The sequence below is a fragment of the Lissotriton vulgaris genome, chromosome 3_1 (assembly GCF_964263255.1).
Source record: "Lissotriton vulgaris chromosome 3_1, aLisVul1.2, whole genome shotgun sequence".
Lineage (NCBI taxonomy): Eukaryota > Metazoa > Chordata > Amphibia > Caudata > Salamandridae > Lissotriton > Lissotriton vulgaris.
The window spans coordinates 1,711,213,544-1,711,235,204 of NC_141689.1; positions in this window are offsets into that span (position 1 = coordinate 1,711,213,544).

Here is a 21,661-nt window from a genome sequence, read left to right on the forward strand (position 1 = left end):
TGTGATAATATTTCGAAACAAAGCTGCTGCCACTTTTTAATGTTTTGTAAATTTAATTATTTTATAAGAACATTTTATTTGAAACCTATCTTTTTAAAATATAATGTCCGGTCCACTAAAAACGCAATGAAGTTAATGTCTTCTTTGGAAAGCACATATATCTGTTTTTATGTTGCTTCATATATTTTAAAATGTATAGCTTCTAGGAAATCTATTATCCTGTGAGCATATATCCTGTTTTTACATTATAATGCAAAATGGTTGTTGTACTAATATTATGGTATCCAGTAATAGCTGTACAGGGTACCTTGGCAAGATTTGCAAAATATGTATGTTGTTAGCATTTGGCACTTTATTGCGAAATTTGCACATGATGCATTAATTGCTAAACACTTGCCACTTTGTGAATTGCTTACTACCTTTATATGGTACTGTATTGCCTCTTTGCACATTGTGTAATATAGGAAGTACATGGCACTTTCTTGCGGTTTTTGCATTTTTCGCGAAATTTGCACAGAGTGCATATTATTGGCATACAACACTTTACTGCAAAATTTGCACATAATGTACTAATCCCCTATACTTTAGATATCGTTCTTGCTGGCAAAAGGTATCAAATGCGCATATAGAACATGAGGGTTTGTAATGCGATATTTGTACATTTTGTATTATAGATGGCACCTTGGCATGTAACTGTGATTTCTTGTACAAACTATGGTACTGTTCTGTCCTTTTGCAGATTGTGTAACATAGGAAGCACATGGCGCTTTTCATGCGATTTTTGCACCTTTTCGAAATTTGCACAAAGTGCATACCATTGGCACATGACACTTTATTGCGAAATTTGCACATAATGTATTAATTTCCAGCACTTTAGAAAGCCTTCTTGATAGAGAATCGTATGGAAAATGCACACAGTATATAAGGTGTTGTAATGCGATATTGGTATATTTTGTATTATAGATGGCATTTTGGCATGTAATGATGTTTTTCTGCACAAATTCTATTTAGGTTGATGTGTAATTTTGGTGTTTTTAATACGATTAGGCCACAATAGTATTGTATTTTACTGCTTGCTTATATTGTTGTGTTCTACAAACCAAATAAAGCATTTGAAACTGAAATCAAAATAAATAAATTGTGTTTGGGTCAGCATATTTTCCTTTGCTTGTGAGGGGGTAAGTTTAATATAAAGGAAACTGGGTCTAAAGAATTATGACCAGAAAAATATGCAAACTTGTCCATATATGTTTTGAAGCTACGCACCGGGGAGTCTGGCAATTTTCCCATTGTGTAAGTTTGAAAACTGTATGTGGAACACTAGCTTTGTGTACATAGTGATGTGCATAGCAATGATAACAAAATATTTCTCAATAATTAGCAGAGTTAAGGTACAGATCTTTACTTTCAAATATAGCATAATATTGAAGCTCTGACAGCATTGATGTCACAGGTTTTATACCCCAATCATCAGAAATAAAACCAGGGGTAATCACTTCACCTACTGCAAACTTAAAAACTTAAGGAATCTTCAGAGTCTCTATAGGACCAAAAATATAATATTGGGCCTTGTCCCAAGCAATTTCATTAAGCACTGGAAAAGCAGTAATGGTCACAAGGGACAGGTCTCTTCATACTTTGTGTGAAGACAGGTGAAATTTCAACACCTCGATTACCAGTTTTGCAGCACAACACTCTGGGAGATAATATACATTCATTACAAAGAAGAAAAAAGTCACAAATTGAATCCAAAGATGCAGGAAAAGTAATGAGATGGAAATCAAATGTGAAACCATAGACAGATCAGATAACTGCATTTCAACTAAAGAGAAAAATAACATACACCATGTAGTGAAGTGTGAGAAGAATCAGAGGAAATATCATCAGCATCCACAAAGTAACCAGAAGCAGTCTGTACAAAAACAGGGGCCTGGGTTGACAAAAGAGAACTGGTAGATACCTCAAAAGTTGGTTCATCAAAAACAACTCTGCTGTTTGAGGTAGCAGAAATAAACTGTATACTCACGTTTCATGTGTGGCTTATATTTGCAGTGGTAACAGGAATCAATCAATAATTCATTCTCAACCCTCCCCAGCCTTTAACAACATTAGTGTTGCTCAATACCTGTATTCTTCTGCAGGCTAGTGCGAGGAGTCAGGGAACTACCCAGGAGTCAATGCGGCCTACTGTGTAGAACTGGGCACATAATGCAATTTTACTTGATAAATTGAGACAAGCAATATGTTTTTACAACCAGCAAAAAGTGGTAAAATCACAGTTCTTGATCCTTTAATGCTGAGGACTGCCACTGTTTTACAAAGACAGCAAAGGTGTTCATCTGCTCCCCTTTTCCAAGGTACCAGGCGAGGTAGTATTGGTAGGATGCCGAAGCGCAGATTTGGAAATTTGTCTTTTGTCTTTCGTGTAAGACCCATTTTCAGGTATTCCTGAGGTTTAAGAGCTTTGTAATCTTTCAGCACTGTCCATCCATGAGCCCTCTTGGCCAAAATGTCTTTATCTTCTATGGATGATATCATTTTGAATATTTTTGTTACCACCTCTTTGAAGCTTTTCTTGTCCGAGAGATCCCCTAGGGGATGATTAGCTTGCGCTTTATAAATGATTAAAGTCAAGTAAAGTAAGTCTGTGGATGACTCCCAGAGGTGTGCTTATTCCAGGTATTCCAGTGATTCTAGTAGATACTTCTTAGCAGGTGAGTTCTCTCGAGTAGTCAGTTTGGTACAAAGGTGGGCGTTTAGAAATCCTTGCTCTACGCCTCTGATTTTGCGCCAACTTTTTATGGAGGCGCCTCTTCTCTCCACCGTTTGTCTCTGGAGACCAAATTTGAGGTGGATTTGGGCAGGCGACACGTAGTTCTACAGGTGAAGATTGCCCTGTATGCTCTACTGATTATTTTATCTAGAGCAGTCGCGTCTTTCACTTGCATGGGTTCACTATCGTATGTGAGCATTGGCTCTAGACATGCTCTGATCACCTGTAGGATGAGATCCAGTGATCGATCAGGAAGAACTTTTTCAAGGGCTTTATTGAGAAGTAGAATGTGGTGCCCTTCCAACGGATGGCCTCTAGTTGAGGTTTAAACAAACCTCTACTGTCTAATAATACACCAAGGTGTTTATAGTTGGTTACATGATCTAGCCTCTGTCCATCCAGGAACCATGTAATTTTCTTAGTGTTATTATAGTTCACTGACATAACTTTTGATTTGTTTAAGTTGATCTGTAATGTATTGTTTATTGAGAACTGGTTGGTGGTGTCCAGAAGGTGTTGTAGTCCAATTGGGGACCAATTTATTAAGACCATGTCATTCACACCTTCTTTGCTGACCCTACCTGCTGCTGTCAGAGGTGCCGCTGCATTGCCGTGAGCCCCGCCACTTTGCACAAGACACTGCCCAAGATACTGCGGCCATTCTTGCAACTTTGCCCGGGACTCTGCCGCCCCTCTCGCCATCTGAGCTGGTTGCCTGAGAGAGTTTGTGACAACGAGGACCATATCTCCTAGCGTGCTTGGGGCCGCGCACATCGGGGGACGTCATCGAAAAGCGCCCGGAGGCGTTTAAATCAAGGCCGCGCCTCCCATTCATACCTTTTTTGCTGACCCTACCTGCTGCTGTCAGAGGTGCCGCTGCATTGCCGTGAGCCCGGCCACTTTGCCCAAGACACTGCCCAAGATACTGCCGCCATTCTCGCCGCTTTGCCCGGGACTCTGCCGCCGCTCTCGCCATCTGAGCTGGCTGCCTGAGGGGCTTTGTGGCAATGAGGACCACATCTCCCAGCGTGCTTGGGGCCGCGCACATCGGGGGACGTCATCGAAAAGCGCCCGTCGGCGTTTAAATCAAGGCCGCGCCTCCTGCGGCGCAGGTTGCCTGCGGGGGCACCCGGGCAAAGCCTGGGCCAAGGGCAGGCCCATCCGTGCCCGTCAGTGGCCGACTGGGGCCGGGGCCGGGCTAATCCCCTTGGTTCCTATATTTCCTATTGCACTTTTAATATTGTAGTAACAATCATTTGAGAGACTAGAGTGAATATTGCAAAAACGCTAAGCAGGAACTTAGACATAAGTAGAAAAATGGGTAAAAGGAAGCATGCTAGTCCTAAGCCTAATGGGGGAGGGAGGGCTATCGCGGACTCACAACAAACATTGTTAAGTTACTTAACGGGGGCGATGGGGGCCTTAGACAATCAGATAAGCTCAGCGGAGGAATTAATTAAGGCCAATTCCCTGGAGCTTAACCTTCCGGCCCCTACATTGAGTCCCAGACACACAGCCTCAAAGGGAAATAGTTACGAATGGTTGTGTTCAGCATACTGCTGATAGAATTTCCTTAAGTGACTCAGACTTATCCCAACAACCTCCCCAGAAAAAACAAGGAAACCCAACCCTCGCGGGTAGTAAGCACCCATTGAACTCCACAACCCACGCCAACATACACTCGCTTTCAGGGTATGAGGAAGAGACAGCAACCCCAAAAAGGAAATACACCAAACAAGAAAAGAAGAAAGTGGGAGCAGGGAAATCATCCACACAAGCACAAAGGGCCAATGACAGGGGTACGGCAAAGGCCAAAAATTATATCAAGTCCCTTATCATAGTGGTGGAAAGGCTGGATATGTATCTTAGGATAAGGCTGGATCAAATGGAAGATAGATTGATGCAAATAGAACAATCATTATCATCGCACCCAGGGCTCCTTAAAAATAATACCCATTCTGTCCATAACAAACAAGCTCCATTAGCTGAAGGGCACAACCAGACTAACGGGCATCCAGATAAACACCAGAACACCAACATAAGATCAAATACTCAGATAACTAACGCTCCCCAAACTATAGACCGAGGAAAGGGTAACAACCCTGTTAGGGCTACTATAGACATCACCTCAACAGGAAACCCTGTCCACCCCCCTTGTGCTTACCCATTTTCCTTCTCTAATTCTGATTCTCAGATTAGGGTAAAATCAGGAAGAGATGAAACTTTAGGTCTTCCTCCTGCAGCAACACCCAATGTAATAGTGTTGGCATATGTTCCACGAAAGACACCTCTAGAATTAGAGGGGTGGGAAACGCTTAGAAACAAGGCCTTACAATGGCTAGGGCTCAAAACAGGCTTAGATGACTGTTTATTCAGAGAATTTAAAATGGCCAGAAGGGTGCAGTGGGTGGGACCCGGTGTAAGATCTCTCGGTGTAAGGGGACTGTATTGTACTGAACTTTAGATCACCCTTGCTGGTCAAAAAAATTCTCTATGAATTGGGCAGTAAGTACATCATGAGGGGTGAGATAAACATATTCCCGTTGGGTTTTTTCAACCCCGCTCCTAACTGTATGTCACACATTCCGAGCCTTGAACTCTTTAAGAGACACAACCCAAATCAGGCGCTTCCCACAGCAAATAGATTCAGTATACTTTCTGGACTGGAAGATCAAGATTGACTCCTTAAAAGCTACCCACATCGCAGGCCCTCACAGGGACAAGAGACAGAGCTACCTGATGATGTTATGGCAGAACCTAATATCACATACGATCCTGTAGAAAACACTAGTGTGACCTCCCAAGGGCTCCTTATAATGGAATATCCCGATAAGGCCGAAATAAGTTTACTCTTCTGGAATGTCGCAGGTCTGAAATCCAAAATAAATAATGAAATTTGGATAAACTTTATTATTAAATTCAACATTATATGTATTCAGGAGACCTGGGCAATAACAGCAATGCACATAGAGGGCTACAAAAGTTTTTACTCTATGGCCCTGCCCTCAACTTCTGGAAGAGCAAAGGGTGGATTAGCCGTTTTTGTTTCGAACACCATAAAATCACTGAAAGGTGACCAAATTAAAGTAGCGGCAAACTATCAAATTATTACCCTGAAAGTTGATAAAACTAACCTTATAGCACTTGTGAATTTTTACAATAACCTTAGTCAGGGTGAGTTCACAAGTGTAACAACTAAGATCCACAATAGCCTGCTAGAGCTAAAAAGTAAAACAAGGAAGGACTTAGTTATAGTGTGGGGGGGGGGGACTTTAACCAATATATATGTGGGCACAGTTTCAGTCCAACATAAGGTCTCGAGGATGAAAACCATATCCCTCGTACTCATTTCCTGCACATCCCATTGGGGAACTCCTTAAACGAGAAAATGTTTGCCCTCGAAATGGGACTAGCAAACAAGCTAGTGCACCCCCCGATTCCACTTACAAACACATATCATGGGAGAGGTTCCTCCAGTGTTATTGACTACATATTAATCACTACAGCTTCAGCGTTCCGATTATGATATTTTGTAACGCATGATATCACATTAAGCGTAAGGGAAGGACAGTGGCAGTGTCTCCCGACCCCGCTTGGTGCCAGGTAATGCTTGTGAAAGCGGAAACTATATTTTAACTTTGTAGAGCACGCTGCAGACATTGAGACTGTTTGAAATTGATTAATAATTTTAAAAGCACTGCGCCGTTTAAAATTGATTTCTACTCATTTGAAACCACCCACACTCTCACATTTGGGAATAGAATTGATTGCTAAATCTAAATCCCACACTCACCACGCATCCTCCATTCAGCCAGAACTGTCAGGGGCTTCAGGGCTCTTCGTAGAAGTCTGTGCTCAGTGTTTCAGCCTGCCCGCCCTGGTCCGACTCGGTATCCAATACCGTTGAGCGGAGGGCGGGACAGGTACGAGTCAGACACGCCCAGGCACCCCGGGTCAGTCAGGCGGTTAGCGCTCTAGCCTATCACTTGGAAGGGCTATTTAGGCGGCGAGGAGGCTTGGCTCATCGCGGTAAGGGAAGGACAGTGGCAGTGTCTCCCGACCCCACTTGGTGCCAGGTAATGCTTGTGAAAGCGGAAACTATATTTTAACTTTGTAGAGCACGCTGCAGACATTGAGACTGTTTGAAATTGATTAATAATTTTAAAAGCACTGCGCCGTTTAAAATTGATTTCTACTCATTTGAAACCACCCACACTCTCACATTTGGGAATAGAATTGATTGCTAAATCTAAATCCCACACTCACCACGCATCCTCCATTCAGCCAGAACTGTCAGGGGCTTCAGGGCTCTTCGTAGAAGTCTGTGCTCAGTGTTTCAGCCTGCCCGCCCTGGTCCGACTCGGTATCCAATACCGTTGAGCGGAGGGCGGGACAGGTACGAGTCAGACACGCCCAGGCACCCCGGGTCAGTCAGGCGGTTAGCGCTCTAGCCTATCACTTGGAAGGGCTATTTAGGCGGCGAGGAGGCTTGGCTCATCGCGGTAAGGGAAGGACAGTGGCAGTGTCTCCCGACCCCACTTGGTGCCAGGTAATGCTTGTGAAAGCGGAAACTATATTTTAACTTTGTAGAGCACGCTGCAGACATTGAGACTGTTTAAAATTAATTAATAATTTCAAAAGCACTGCGCCGTTTAAAATTGATTTCTACTCATTTTAAACCACCCACGCTCTCACATTTGGGAATAGAATTGATTGCTAAATCTAAATCCCACACTCACCACGCATCCTCCATTCAGCCAGAACTGTCAGGGGCTTCAGGGCTCTTCGTAGAAGTCTGTGCTCAGTGTTTCAGCCTGCCCGCCCTGGTCCGACTCGGTATCCAATACCGTTGAGCGGAGGGCGGGACAGGTACGAGTCAGACACGCCCAGGCACCCCGGGTCAGTCGAGCGGTTAGCGCTCTAGCCTATCACTTGGAAGGGCTATTTAGGCGGCGAGGAGGCTTGGCTCATCGCGGTAAGGGAAGGACAGTGGCAGTGTCTCCCGACCCCACTTGGTGCCAGGTAATGCTTGTGAAAGCGGAAACTATATTTTAACTTTGTAGAGCACGCTGCAGACATTGAGACTGTTTGAAATTGATTAATAATTTTAAAAGCACTGCGCCGTTTAAAATTGATTTCTACTCATTTTAAACCACCCACGCTCTCACATTTGGGAATAGAATTTATTGCTAAATCTAAATCCCACACTCACCACGCATCCCCCATTCAGCCAGAACTGTCAGGGGCTTCAGGGCTCTTCGTAGAAGTCTGTGCTCAGTGTTTCAGCCTGCCCGCCCTGGTCCAACTCGGTATCCAATACCGTTGAGCGGAGGGCGGGACAGGTACGAGCCAGACACGCCCAGCCACCCCGGGTCAGTCGAGCGGTTAGCGCTCTAGCCTATCACTTGGAAGGGCTATTTAGGCGGCGAGGAGGCTTGGCTCATCGCGGTAAGGGAAGGACAGTGGCAGTGTCTCCTGACCCCGCTTGGTGCCAGGTAATGCTTGTGAAAGCGGAAACTATATTTTAACTTTGTAGAGCACGCTGCAGACATTGAGACTGTTTGAAATTGATTAATAATTTTAAAAGCACTGCGCCGTTTAAAATTGATTTCTACTCATTTTAAACCACCCACGCTCTCACATTTGGGAATAGAATTGATTGCTAAATCTAAATCCCACACTCACCACGCATCCCCCATTCAGCCAGAACTGTCAGGGGCTTCAGGGCTCTTCGTAGAAGTCTGTGCTCAGTGTTTCAGCCTGCCCGCCCTGGTCCGACTCGGTATCCAATACCGTTGAGCGGAGGGCGGGACAGGTACGAGCCAGACACGCCCAGGCACCCCGGGTCAGTCGAGCGGTTAGCGCTCTAGCCTATCACTTGGAAGGGCTATTTAGCCCCTCGTTGGCTCAAGCGTGCAGCGGTTGCGCGCAGAGGGGTGCCTACGTCAGCGCCTAAGACAAGCCAAAGACCAGCCCGTCTGCGCCCGTCCACGCCAGGACGGGGCCAGGAGCCATGGAGGCTGCTAAAATTATGCCTCACATACCCTCCCCGAAAAGGAAAACCTACACCCCGCAGGTACTGTTGGGACTTAACATATATCTGCCATTGGGCGTTAGATGTGGCGATCTCCCGGAGGTCGAAGGTCCTTTTTACTGCCACCATTGCCACTCCCAGTTCTCCACGCATCTGAAGGAGACCTACAATAGAAGTTGCCCCAAGCCCTTGAATCCTACTTCTACTAAGGCTGCAGAGAGCCCTCCCTTAGGGAAGAAAAATATCCTCTGTAATATCAGGTCTAAACACTCCGCGGAGGTTTGGGAATTAATTTCGTCCAAACAGCCAGACTTATGCTACCTTACAGAAACATGGCTCAAACCACACTGTACCCCAGCCATAACTCTAGGAATCCCGAGTAACTATAAAATACTCAGATTAGACCGTCCCTCAAAAATCGGCGGTGGGATCGCTATTGTACACAAAGAAGAGTTGACTATTTCGGTCCTAGAAGAACTCAGTTCCTCCGAAATTGAACTTCTGGTTTTTAAAAAAACCATGTCCCCCAAAGAAAGTCAGAAAGGTGCCCTAGTATATCGCCCGCCTGGCCCCTGCAATAATTTTTCCAACATACTGGTAGAGCTACTAGCCCCACATGGTAACAACGATAGAGATTTCATATTAGTCGGAGACTTTAATGTACTTAGCGAGAGGTCAGACTGTAGCGAGGCACAATCCTTATTAACTGACCTATCCTCCTTAGGATTAACACAAAGGAATTATGGATCCACGCATCAGGCAGGTCACACCCTTGACCTGATACTCTCCAAAAATCTGCTTGTCTCCTGCCCACCTGCAACTCAGGTGAGCTGGACTGACCATTTTATTGTAGAATTCACCACCCAACACTATGTACCCATGCCCAACCTCACTCCCTAGTGTCCGTAGACAGTGGCACAAAGTCACCGACACCACCTTTAAGGAAAAATTTCATCCCCCGCTTTTCTTACCTCAGGATAACATCGAAACTGCCCTCAATAAATTCGAAGGAGAAACTAAGGAAGTCATAGACAAAATTGCCCCTTTGAAACAATTCAATTCTAGACCCGCCAAAAAACAAGAAATCTGGTTTTCTGCCCATCTAAGAACACTTAAACTAAGTGCAAGAACATTGGAAAAAAGATGGAGAACCTCCCACCTTCAAGAGGACAAGAAAAAGTATTGGGATGCATTATCCTCTTACCACAAAGCTATTCGCATAGCACGTAAAACCCATATTGCTTCACAAATAAAAGATGTAGGGAACTCCCCTAGGGTGCTCTTCCAAATTTTGCAAACGTTCGTTAAGCCTACTGCATGTGAATCCCCTGAGATGGCATCTCAACAGCTATGCGACGAAATCTCCTGCTTTTTCACCAACAAAATTGACAAAATTTATGACAAAATAATTTGCGCCAACCTGGTAATCTCCTCAGATCTGGTGCCTTCCCAGATAAATACGGAACCTAAACTGGATATATACTCCTTAGATATCTTCCCTCCCATCTCTGTACAAGAAACCTCTTCACTAATACAACAGATTAAAAGTGGGAGTCCAGAGGACACCATCCCTGCCAAGATAATGCCCGTCCTAGCAGAACAACTCTGCCCAACGATTGCAAAACTGGTGAATCTTTCACTCAATTCAGGCACCGTCCCCAAGGAATGGAAACGATCCCTTGTTAGACCCATCAGGAAAAACACTGCCACCCCATGCACCGACTTAACTAACCTAAGACCCATCTCCTTACTACCATTTTTGGGGAAACTGATTGAAAAACATGTAAATCGTCACCTATCCGGACACATTGAACTTGCTAGCGCCCTGGACTACTCCCAGTCGGGATTTCGCCCTAAATATAGCACCGAGTCCACCCTCCTGTCTGTCACTGATGATTTACACATGTACCAGGACAAGGGCTTCTCAGTCATCTTGGTTCTATTAGATCTGTCAACACCGTGTCTCACACCATCTTGACCGAGCGGTTGTCGAACGCTGGCATTAAGAACAAAGCCCTTGACTGGCTGAAGAGCTTCCTATCTGATCGCACCCAGAGAGTCACCATGGGTGCGTATCGCTCAGCGGAAGTAGAGATCTCTAAGGGGGTGCCACAGGGCTCCTGTTTGAGCCCTACCCTTTTTAATATCCACGTGGCACCCCTGGCAGGAGTGATGCGCAGGTATGGCTTCATCCCCGTACCATACGCAGATGACACGCAGCTCCTCTTCCCTTTAAAGACTCTCTCCGCTGATGTCAGGAACTCTTTCTCTTCAGGCATGAAGGCAGTGGCAAACTAGATGTCCTCCAACTGCCTTCAATGTAACGTCAGCAAAACGGAGGTAATGTTGTTTGGGGGGGCTAAAATGCTATGGACTCCGGAGTGGTGGCCACTAGACCTAGGAGCAGTTCCTGAACCCAAACAGGTCGTGAAGAATCTGGGGATTCGGTTTGACCAAGATCTGTCGCTCAAACAACACACGAACTACATTTCAGGAATATGCTTCCATACTATCAGCCTATTACGTAAAGTCTTCCCTTTGTTACCTGACTCTGCTAGGAAAACCCTTGTTCAGGCACTGATCCTTAGTCGGATCGACTACTGCAATGGCCTGTTGCTTTCTGCCAACGAAGGGGTGTTGGCTAAATTACAGGTCATTCAGAACACGGCAGCTCGCCTTGTTCTCAACACCCCCCCCCCCCCGAGAACTGCCTCAAAACCCCTCCTTGAGCAGCTGCACTGGCTCTCAATCCGACAAGGAGACAAATTTAAAATATGCTGCCTGATCCACAAATGCCTGAATGGACAGGGGCCCGCCTATCTCGAGCGGAAATTTGTCCCTTATGTCCCAACACGATCTCTCAGGTCCAGTAACAATCTCCTTCTAGTGGTTCCCGTGCCAAAAAAAACAGACATGGGTGTAAAGCTCTATCCATTACTGGACCCAGTCTATGGAACAAACTCCCTCTGTCTCTGAAACAATGTAAAGAACACCTTACATTCCGAAAACTTTTGAAAACCACACTGTTCAAAAACGAGATCTAGTTTCCACTCACCCATCTCACGCCTTCTGTTTTACCGGCTCCAAAAGCGCAGAGATACTCCAGCTGGAGTTCATTCAAGCGCTATACAAACCAGCAAATAAATAAATAAATAAATAATAGTGTTACACTATTTCTACCAAGCACCATAGACAGAGGGAATCCCCTAGAACATCTGGGCCAGGCAATCCTGTCCCTCGATAGACTAAATGGCTATGCACTTAAATGGGGAAAAATAGATCCACAAAAAATTACAAATAAGATAGTGATGAATTCCTTTGGAACCATCGAAAAATGTCTCAACCACACTACTGAGTATCAGGCGGTCCTGGAAAATTTCCAGATAATCACCCACTCTGTAAAAGAAGCTCTTACTGCCAACGCAAGACCGAAACTGCAAAATTGAAGGGATGGTTTAATACAAATTGTACTAAAGCATACTCCAAATTAAAAAGAGCCCTTTGCAGACCAATTAGGGACAAAAATGAAATATCAAAGCTCACAAGAGAATATAATAGCGCACTAAAACAAAGGAAAAAGGAAAGGAAAGAGGAGTTATGGGCAAGTCTTCTTAAAAGCTGTGCTACAAATGATAACATTGATTTTTGGGCTGTAGTTAAGTCCCCCTTTCTTGTGGATAATAAAAGCAATCCCAAGTTAGATGTAGTAATTGATGAAAAAACTTGGATTAACCATGTTGCTCCGATTTTTGACTTACCTCACAAAGAAGATCCTCTCTCGATGATCGAGAATGAGGGAACTATTTCGGATATTAATCCCCCCCTTCCCTATACATCTTGACTTTACCTTAGCGGAAGTAGAGTCCGCACTATTAGCAAGTAGGAGTAGTAAAGCTCCGGGCCCCTACGGAGTTCCCGTAGATCTATATAAATACAACCTGGAACTCTGGGCCTCAATTCTAACTTGCGTACTGGAAGCATCCTGCATAGTGGGACTGCTTAACACATGGTCCGCCAGTATCCTAGTTCCAATCTTCAAGAAGGGAGATAGTCAATCCCCCTCTTGCTATCGCCCAATATCACTTCTGGACTCACTAGGTAAGGTGGCGGGCCGTATTATTTTAGAGCGACTCCAACTATGGGCAACAGAGAACATGGTCCTATCGGACCTCCAATTTGGATTCCGCAAGGTTCTGGGTACTACCGAACAGGTATTAAACTTAACACTTTTAGCAGGAAAATATGTGTCCGCAAAGGGTGGGTCTCTGCAGCTGACATATGTCGACCAATCTGCAGCATTTGACTGCGTCAGCCACAGTAAGTTATTGTCTGTTCTGCAGGAAATGGGGGTAGAACCAGCTATAGTGAATTTTATACTTGAACTTTATTCTGGAGCAAGAGCCCAAGTAAGGTATGGTACGGGCAGACAGTTGACTGCGGCGTTCGCTGTACGGCGGGGAGTAAGGCAGGGCTGTGTCCTGGCACCCTTTCTTTTCAAACTCTACACCAATGGCCTTGAGTTAGCCATGGTGGAAGGGTGGCGGGAGCTACCACAAATAAAAAAACACCCTATACCTGCCCTGCTCTACGCCGACGACGCAGTCATCTTAGCCCGTACTCCCAAGGAACTGCAGCGCGCCCTACCTAGATACCACACATATATGGCTGACCTAGAGTTAAAAATCAATATCAATAAAACATATGTCATGACCTTAGGCAGCACCTTACACAGGTCTAAGACAATATTCGTAGACAACCCTAAGCTGGAAAGCGCGAATACGTACCCCTAGCTGGGCATCGTGATAGAAATAAGCAATCGTGGAAACAAGCCATTGATACCAGGAAATTGCTGTTCACAAGAGCAACCGCGGCACTAATGAGCTTTTTGCATAGACTGGAGTAGTGACCCCCAACCGAAATAATATATATTTACAAAGCAAAATGCATAGCTACGGCAATTTATGGGGCAGGGATATGTGGGCAAAGGAATGTTAACTCACTACAAAAAGTGGAAAATTTCTTTTTAAGATATCTCCTTGCACTGCCACAGGGCTCCTCAACCTATTCTTGCCATGCAGAGTTAGGTCTGCCATTCCTGACAGACCTGATAAGAATCCAGCCCCTCTTGTTGTGGCATCGAATTTGGTCTTCCACGAAAACATCTTTCTGCCAAAATCTCATTCAGGATTGTCTTTCACTGGACAAAGCGCCCAAGATAGGATGGATTGCCTATATCAGGAACTTTCTTTACGATCTGGGAATGGCAGACTTTTTTCATATGCCCCAAGAAATCGCAAAGGTGTCTGGAAAATCCTTCAAATTAATTTGTATGACCCACTTAGAACAGCTGCGACTAAGTAACGAGGTGACAAAAAAGAGTGTACAACACTTGCTAATGATACAAACTACACTCTTCATCCAGCCTTATCTTACTTTTAACCTGACCTCTTATGATAGGTTACTTTTAACTCGGTTTAGGATGAAAATTTTCACCATTTTGTCACCTTTCCCCGAACGAATGACTGGGCAAGAAGTCTATCCCCATGCCCATGTGACGACATATCCACTCAAACAACTTTTCATGTTTTCTTGTTTTGTAAATTTTATACAGTTCAAAGAAAACGATGGCTAATCCCCATTTTAAAGGCAATGAGTTTACGCAGATGTCGCCCAGCATTCCTTTGATTGCAATTTTTAGGGGAAGTGTATACAGCAAACCTGGTAGCTAGGGGGCATATTATCAAGCCTGTGCGCTAAAATTATCGCCGCTTTATCGGCCGAAAACGGCCGATAAAGCGGCGATAATGGGCTTGATAATATGCTCTGTGGAATTCCAATCGAAGCCCATGTTAGATGTCTTCACATCTAACATGTGCTTCGATTGGAATTCGATAGAGCATATTATCAAGCCCATTATCGCCGCTTTATCGGCCGTTTTCGGCCGATAAAGCGGCGATAATTTTAGCGCACAGGCTTGATAATATGCCCCTAGATTCCTGAAATCAACATTAAGATGTAGGGCCAGCTTAGACCGCAGTATGAATTTGACACCGTGATTCTGAACTTGTATTTGCTTAAAAGCTATACTTAACTTTTTTTTACTTATGAAGAGACTGTTACTTATTTAATGCACTTTATGCTCATGTAATTTTAAATGTTCTCTTCTTTTTTAAAAATTGTTGTATTTTTTTAATGTACCTTTATGGTTGTTCTAAACTATGAAAACCGAATAAAGTATTTTTTTAATTTGAATTTGAATTGAAGACCAAGTCATCTGCATAAAGGAGATCTGATATCGAGATGTCTCCCAACCGTGGGGCATGCAATTTGGTTTTGTCCAGTTCTCCAGGAAGGTCTGCGAGAAAAAGGTTAAACAGCATGGGGGCTAGAACGCATCCTTGTTTTAGACCTCTGGTGGTGTTAATTTGCCTCGAAAGGTGAGTTCCAGATCCCAGTTTGATTTTGACCCAAGTGTTGGTATGCAGTAGTATCCAGTTTCTGCCAGAGTTTGCTACAGTCTACGAGGTCAAATGCTGCACTGTAATCTATGAAGCATAGAAGTAGCGAGCTCTTAGCTGTCTTAATCGCGTCAATGAGTAGAGTTAGCGCCATGATATTAGTTATTGTGCCCTGGCCTCTGCAGAATCCGGTTTGGTTCACTGGGATGATGTGTTTTAAAGTTGCCCAAGATGTTAGTTCCTCCAAGAGGAGTCCCGTATAGTACTTTTCCTTTGTGTCAATTAGGGCGATAAGTTGACGATTACTGGGATTACTCCTTTTGCCCTGTTTATAGATCAGACTTATTATTGATCCTCTCCAGGATGATGGAAATATCGCTGTTTCCCTAATTTCCTGGAAGACTGGTGCCAGAGTATCGCACCAGAAGTCAGCATCTTGCTTATACATTATTGGCGGGATTGTGTTGGGGCCGGGGGCTCCTTTCAGTTTCCCTTTTGCTTTGTAGCTTGATCCTAGCCGCTGTTACTACGTGTTTTTTTTCCTTCCTGCCTGATGGGAGTTTAGAGGTTGTTGTTCCTTCCTCCTCCAGATTTGCAGGTTTGCACAAAATCTCAGCCTAGTTGATGTCGTTGTTTTCTTCGTGTTTGTTTGTTCCTATGTTTTTAGCACGTGTTCATCGTGATTGTCTGAGTTTTTCCTCTAGATGGGTCCCCCTTTGTGTTTTATCATTGAAATGATTTGATAAGTAGTGGGCCCATTCAAATTCAGATATATGTGAGTTTATTCCATTATCGCCTGGCCGTTTTTAGGCTATGGATTGTTTTACCGAATCAGGCGGTGTTCTTCTGTTTCGAGTCATACACGATTTTCTCGTTCGTCGTTTGTTTGCCTTTTCTTTTCCCAAATCATCTTTTGTTGCTGAGCCTTTAGGGTTCGCAACTCCTTTTGCAGGGCTTCATTGCTCGATTGTTTGCGGAGCTGCCTTAAGGTCTGGTTTATTTTCTGTTTTAGGTTTTTTATCTCTGATGTGGTTACCTTTCCTAATGTGTTGCAGGATATGTTCCCTTTGCGTTTTTTTTGCTCTGTAGCATATGTTGTTCCGAGTTCCATGACGAATTCTTACCAAGCCTCTAATGGGTTCTTTGCCAAGCTTGTTTTCCGGTGAAAAATTATATTTGCATTCATTGTTAGTTCTTCTAATTCATTGGTCTTGCACCTTATCCGTCTAAAATTGGAGGTATACTCTGTGCCGATGCTTTCTCTTGGTTCCATATCGTTCCCACTAGTGACGCTTAACTTCACTTCTTGTGGTAGGTGGTCGCTTTGACCATTTCTCCAACCTTGAACACATTTATAATATCAAACAGTGTAAGCGTTGCAAGGGTGAAGTCGAGGTGAGAAGAAGTGGTTGAGGAGAAATATGTTAATGCTGGTGGTGTATCCTCTTTAAATCAACCATTTGGTACCCTCAGGTTTAGCTGCTCCAGATCTTTCAGCAGTTGATTTGAGCATCTTGTTTGCTTGTTTGCCGAGGCTGGGGCTTGATTTGGTATTCCCCATGCAATGTTAAATTCCTGTGCTATTTCGTCCTCCTGGAGTTCTCCTCATCATCTGTTCCAGTCCATGTTTTGCAGCAGCAAGGTGCGAGGAGAGGGCTGTGACGGCGAACGGCTGTAATTCGGCCAGGAAAACCTGCCAAGCCAAAGCCACGGAAGCTGCCACTGAAGCTGCTGGAAAGCCGCCAACTCGCAGCGGCAACCGCAGCCACAGCTGCACATCAGCCGCACATCAGCCGCAGACTGGTGAGTCGGTAAGCCGGGGACCAGGCCCCTTTCACCTGCAGCAGCGGTAAGCATTTTGGATTTTCTGTGCCGCCGCACGGTTAACGCGGCAGGAGGCGTACACTTGCACGTCTCCTCACTGCAAGGAGCGTGGTGAGGGGAGAGGAGGGAGAGAGAGGGTTGTGAGTGGCTGGGAGCCGCTAGCTGCCGGCTACTCAAGAAAATCTGTAAGACCAGGGACTAGCTCGGCCCTCGCAGTCAGTTCTTACTATTCATGATAATTTTGCTGCTTCTTGTCCTCTTTTTATGAGGCCATTGAGATCCGTAAGCTTTCTTTCTATCCCAGAGGGAGCGTCTGCTAACTTTTGGAGGACAGTCAGCTGCATGTCTAGTTTGTCAAATTGGTACTGCAGTGCTCTTGCCGACAGCTGGATTGTGTTTAGTAAGGTTACACAGAATATGTCAGTGGGACCTTTACTCCCCTCAAAGTACGGATTGGCAAGCTCTTCAGTGGAGCTATTGAGGGTGGGTTATACATTGTATGATGCAACTAGGTCCTCCCATTCTTGTGACGCCAAAAAGGTCATGTCACTATCTGTGGTGCACAAGTCCTCGTATAGCGAGTGTGGCGGGAGATTTGCTGGGTCATTACTCCTTTGCTTTTTCTCAGCTGTTGGTCTGTTGCCTTGTATAGTCAGTTGTTTGTGTGGAGAACTATTTTTTGCGTGAGATGTTATGATCACTCCATCATGTTTGCCTCTGTTTTCTGAAATAGATGCTGCAGTGGACGGGATCAAGCAGAGGAAAGTGGGCAGCTGTTGCAGATTGAATGCAGAAGGAGGAGCTCTTCTTCTCTCAGCCCCCAAGAGTGGGGGCGAGGCACGGTGGGCGAGGATCTCTGTCTCTCTGGCTCACTGGCAGGGCAGGGCAAGTCAGAGGCTGTGTCCGTCCTGTTTGCCTGACCTAGTTGCTTCTGTGCATCTGTGGATTTCTCTTGTAACCACCAGTCTATGGTTACACTTGCTGTTGCCACCTTATGCCTCCCTTAGTAGTAAAGCGCTGAGGTCAGGGAGTGGGGCAGGCTCAGCGTAGAGGAAAACCTGTGTGCAGCTCCTGCTGTGTTAAGCGTCAACACAGTGGCACTGAGGGTCAGGTGGATTGAGTGCTGCCAATGGAGAGGGCGGGGGGAGGGTCAGGGGCAGCCGTACTTAGAAGAATAGCCTGCCAGGTAGAGGGCCGAGCTAGGCCCCGGTCTTACAGCTTTTCTTGAGTAGCCGGCAGCTAGCGGCTCCCAGCCGCTCACAACCCTCTCTCTCCCTCCTCTCCCCTCACCACGCTCCTTGCAGTGAGGAGACGTGCAAGTGTATGGCTCCTGCCGCGTTAACCGCGCGGCGGCACAGAAAATCCAAAATGCTTACCACTGCTGCTGGTGAAGGGGGCCCGGTCCCCGGCTTACCGGCTCACCAGTCTGCGGCTGATGTGCGGCTGATGTGCAGCTGTGGCTGAAGTTGCCGCTGCGAGTCGGCGGCTTTCCAGCAGCTTCGGTGGCAGCTTCCGTGGCTTTGGCTTGGCAGGTTTTCCTGGCCGAATTACAGCCGTTCGCCGTCACAGCCCTCTCCTCGCACCTTGCTGCTGCAAAACATGAACTGGAACAGATGATGAGGAGAACTCCAGGAGGGTGCTGATTGAGTTAAACTGTGCAAAAGCCCCCTGCGTGATCTACAGAAAGAGCTTAATACTGACACCGTCCAGACGCGAAACTCAGAGGAATGTTGTGGAGTTTTTCGGTAACTCCATGGAATTCCACAGAGTACAACTCCACAAGCTTTTCTCAGGCCTTAACAGGACCTGGTAGATGGTATGGCCACCAAAAGATAATCTAGGCAGATTATTTAATGCTCTCCAGATCCCATAGAAAATGAAGAATCCAACTGCAACCTAAGCTAATACTCAAGTTAAGGATTGTTTTAAGTCGTGGTTTTTCCTTCCTACAATCACATTTTCTCTCAGGATGGCATGGAAAGGAATAATGCACAGAAACACCCAGTTTTCTCATAGTAGGCCTTAGAGACAATAGCATTGCCCTAGTATGAGTGGAATGCAGATACTGCATATGTCCTGATGAAGACTTGCAAATCTTTAGTAACAGTGTGAGCGTCAGCCGATTGTTGTGACCACACCACTTGGAATCTGGAGCAACAATCTATACAGCTAAGGATATAGGGCCATATTTTTCCCTGGTTTATGTTGCCCTTGTACCACGAAATGTGGTGCAAGAATGACGTAAATCTTAAGTCATATTTTTGAATCCTTGCAAAGCCTCTTTGCGTCTCTTTGAGTGGCTCCAAACATATGGAGTAAAGAAATGCAGCACAAATCACTGCATTGTATTATTCTGCCCTTGGTATGTATTCCATGGGCACTGAATGAGTGTCCCCATGCCACTCCATTGGTTTTTTATGAATTCCCAGATTTATAAGACCATATAAACCTGTAAAAATACGCCTCCCCAGTGGGGGTGTAACAAGGAGAAACATATATTTTTCTCCTTGCTTGCTTTTCTTGCATTCTGCAGCACACATAGAAAGAAGAAAAAGACTCTCAGGGTTGTTATTGTGCAGGAAGGTGCCTCTTCCTGCACAAAAACAATACTGCCTACAGCAGAAGCACCCCTGCACCATGGTGCAAGGGTGCCTGCATTGGTACTAGACTGCCAAATGGCACCATTGCATGGAAAAAGGACCTTCTCCTGACACAGGCAAAAGGTGCAGATGATGGACAGAATGCAGAATTAACTAAAAATGCACCCGAGGCACAGATCAGGGCTAAATCCATAATTTTTTGCACACCATCCCTTTCAAGTTTTGTCCCAACCATTTGAAAATCATTCTTGACCCTGCTCCCCATGGGAACAGTCCAGCCCGAACTGCCAAGCCAGGTCCTCTCTGGCCAGAAACAAGCATCCAGAGGTATCAGCCCTCATCAGCCAGGCTAGCTTGATTCTGGTGGAGTTGCGAGCATTGGACAATGTCTTGGCACAGTCTTCCCAGTTAGGACAACAAATGCAACAAGATCAGAAGATGGACGGAATGTTGAACAAATCAAGCAGTCACCGACCGTCACAGATCTTGGTTAAACCCATTGTTTTTTCATGCCATGCCATTCCGGTTTAGACCTAGCCATATGCAAATCAGTCTTGACAATGCTCCTCATGGGAACAGTCCAGGCCAAACTGCCAAGCCCATATGACAGGGCGCTTTCATATGTACTTGTATTTTGTGTCTTTGTGTCACAGAGGTAACCTTGTGTGTTTTTTTTGCCACCTTATTCTAGCTAAATAATGGGCAAAAGGAAGACTGTGGAATGGGCTTCATGGTCATCAAGATACTCCATCCTTTTCAGCTGGCAACTGCATTATGTACAGGGTTGATATTCTTTGTCTTAATGTGAAGATATCATTAAACCCAACCTCTCTTCTTGTAATAAGTCTACCAAACCTACCCAAGCGGTGCCCATTAACTATATACTTAATGTGTTTAGAAAATGCCAGGTGTGTGTTGGAATGCCTTCTGTGGGGAAATGAATGAGTATTACCCCTCTGGTGATCTGGAGAGGCCCTAGAATGTTTATAAATAAATAAGCAAATGAGTTCCGAAACCGCTTCTCAGTCCTCTATCCTGAAGATGTTTCAACCAAGGGGTCATTCAATGATGTTACTTATGTTCCCAGTTTGAAGTGTTATTCAATGCTTCAAACGAGAGCAAAATTTGAACCGTGCAAAATGCACTGGGTTGGTGGGAGATGAAAGAGCGCGGATGGAGACACTCACTCCTTGCATTACACTGCCCCCATCTAGCAGCTTCCACTGGAATACCTCCCCGAACTATTCCACAATCCCTCTACTTCTTTTTGGGCATGTGTGATCCCAAATAAGTGCTCCCTGGATGGGCTCTCCAAGGAAAGGGTTGAAAAAAGGATTAGAGTGGAGAATGGTAGTCATGGGCACACAAGAAACCTCCATTGAAAGATCTCAAATACTAAAGCCAAGAGGGATGGTACACAATTGGTTCTACATTCCTAGACAGGTAGAGAAATGTCAGGCCACAATATATCTTACACTGATACCAAAGTTGACCACGGGAGCCAGGGAAGATCGTGATTCACTCTTTGACAAAGTTCACACTGGTTCTGAAAGTTCACACTGGTCCTGAGAGGTTGAACACTGTTATTCTTTTATTAGGAGTGACATAGTAGGTGCAGATAGGCTCTCTACCAGATGATATGGTGAAGGTTTGTTTTTCTCCCGGGAACATAGTTGACAGTCTTATGGCCATTGACTCACAAACTATTTCTCAAGCTAGCACCTGCATATTGAATAAATATCGTGCCCCTACAGGAGACACCAGTCTGGCAAGAGGTGGTGCCAAACCAGCAGGGCGGATACAGCCAGTGGGACTTCTGGGGTCCTTCCTTAGCTTTGTTTTTGCCTTGCATGAGAGCTTTGCATTGCACTTTGTCTGTAGCTTTGAAAATCAATATATTATTGTTATCATTGAACACATTTGTAACATGCTGTATGATATGTTGAATTATGTCTTGAAAATGTTCCACAGC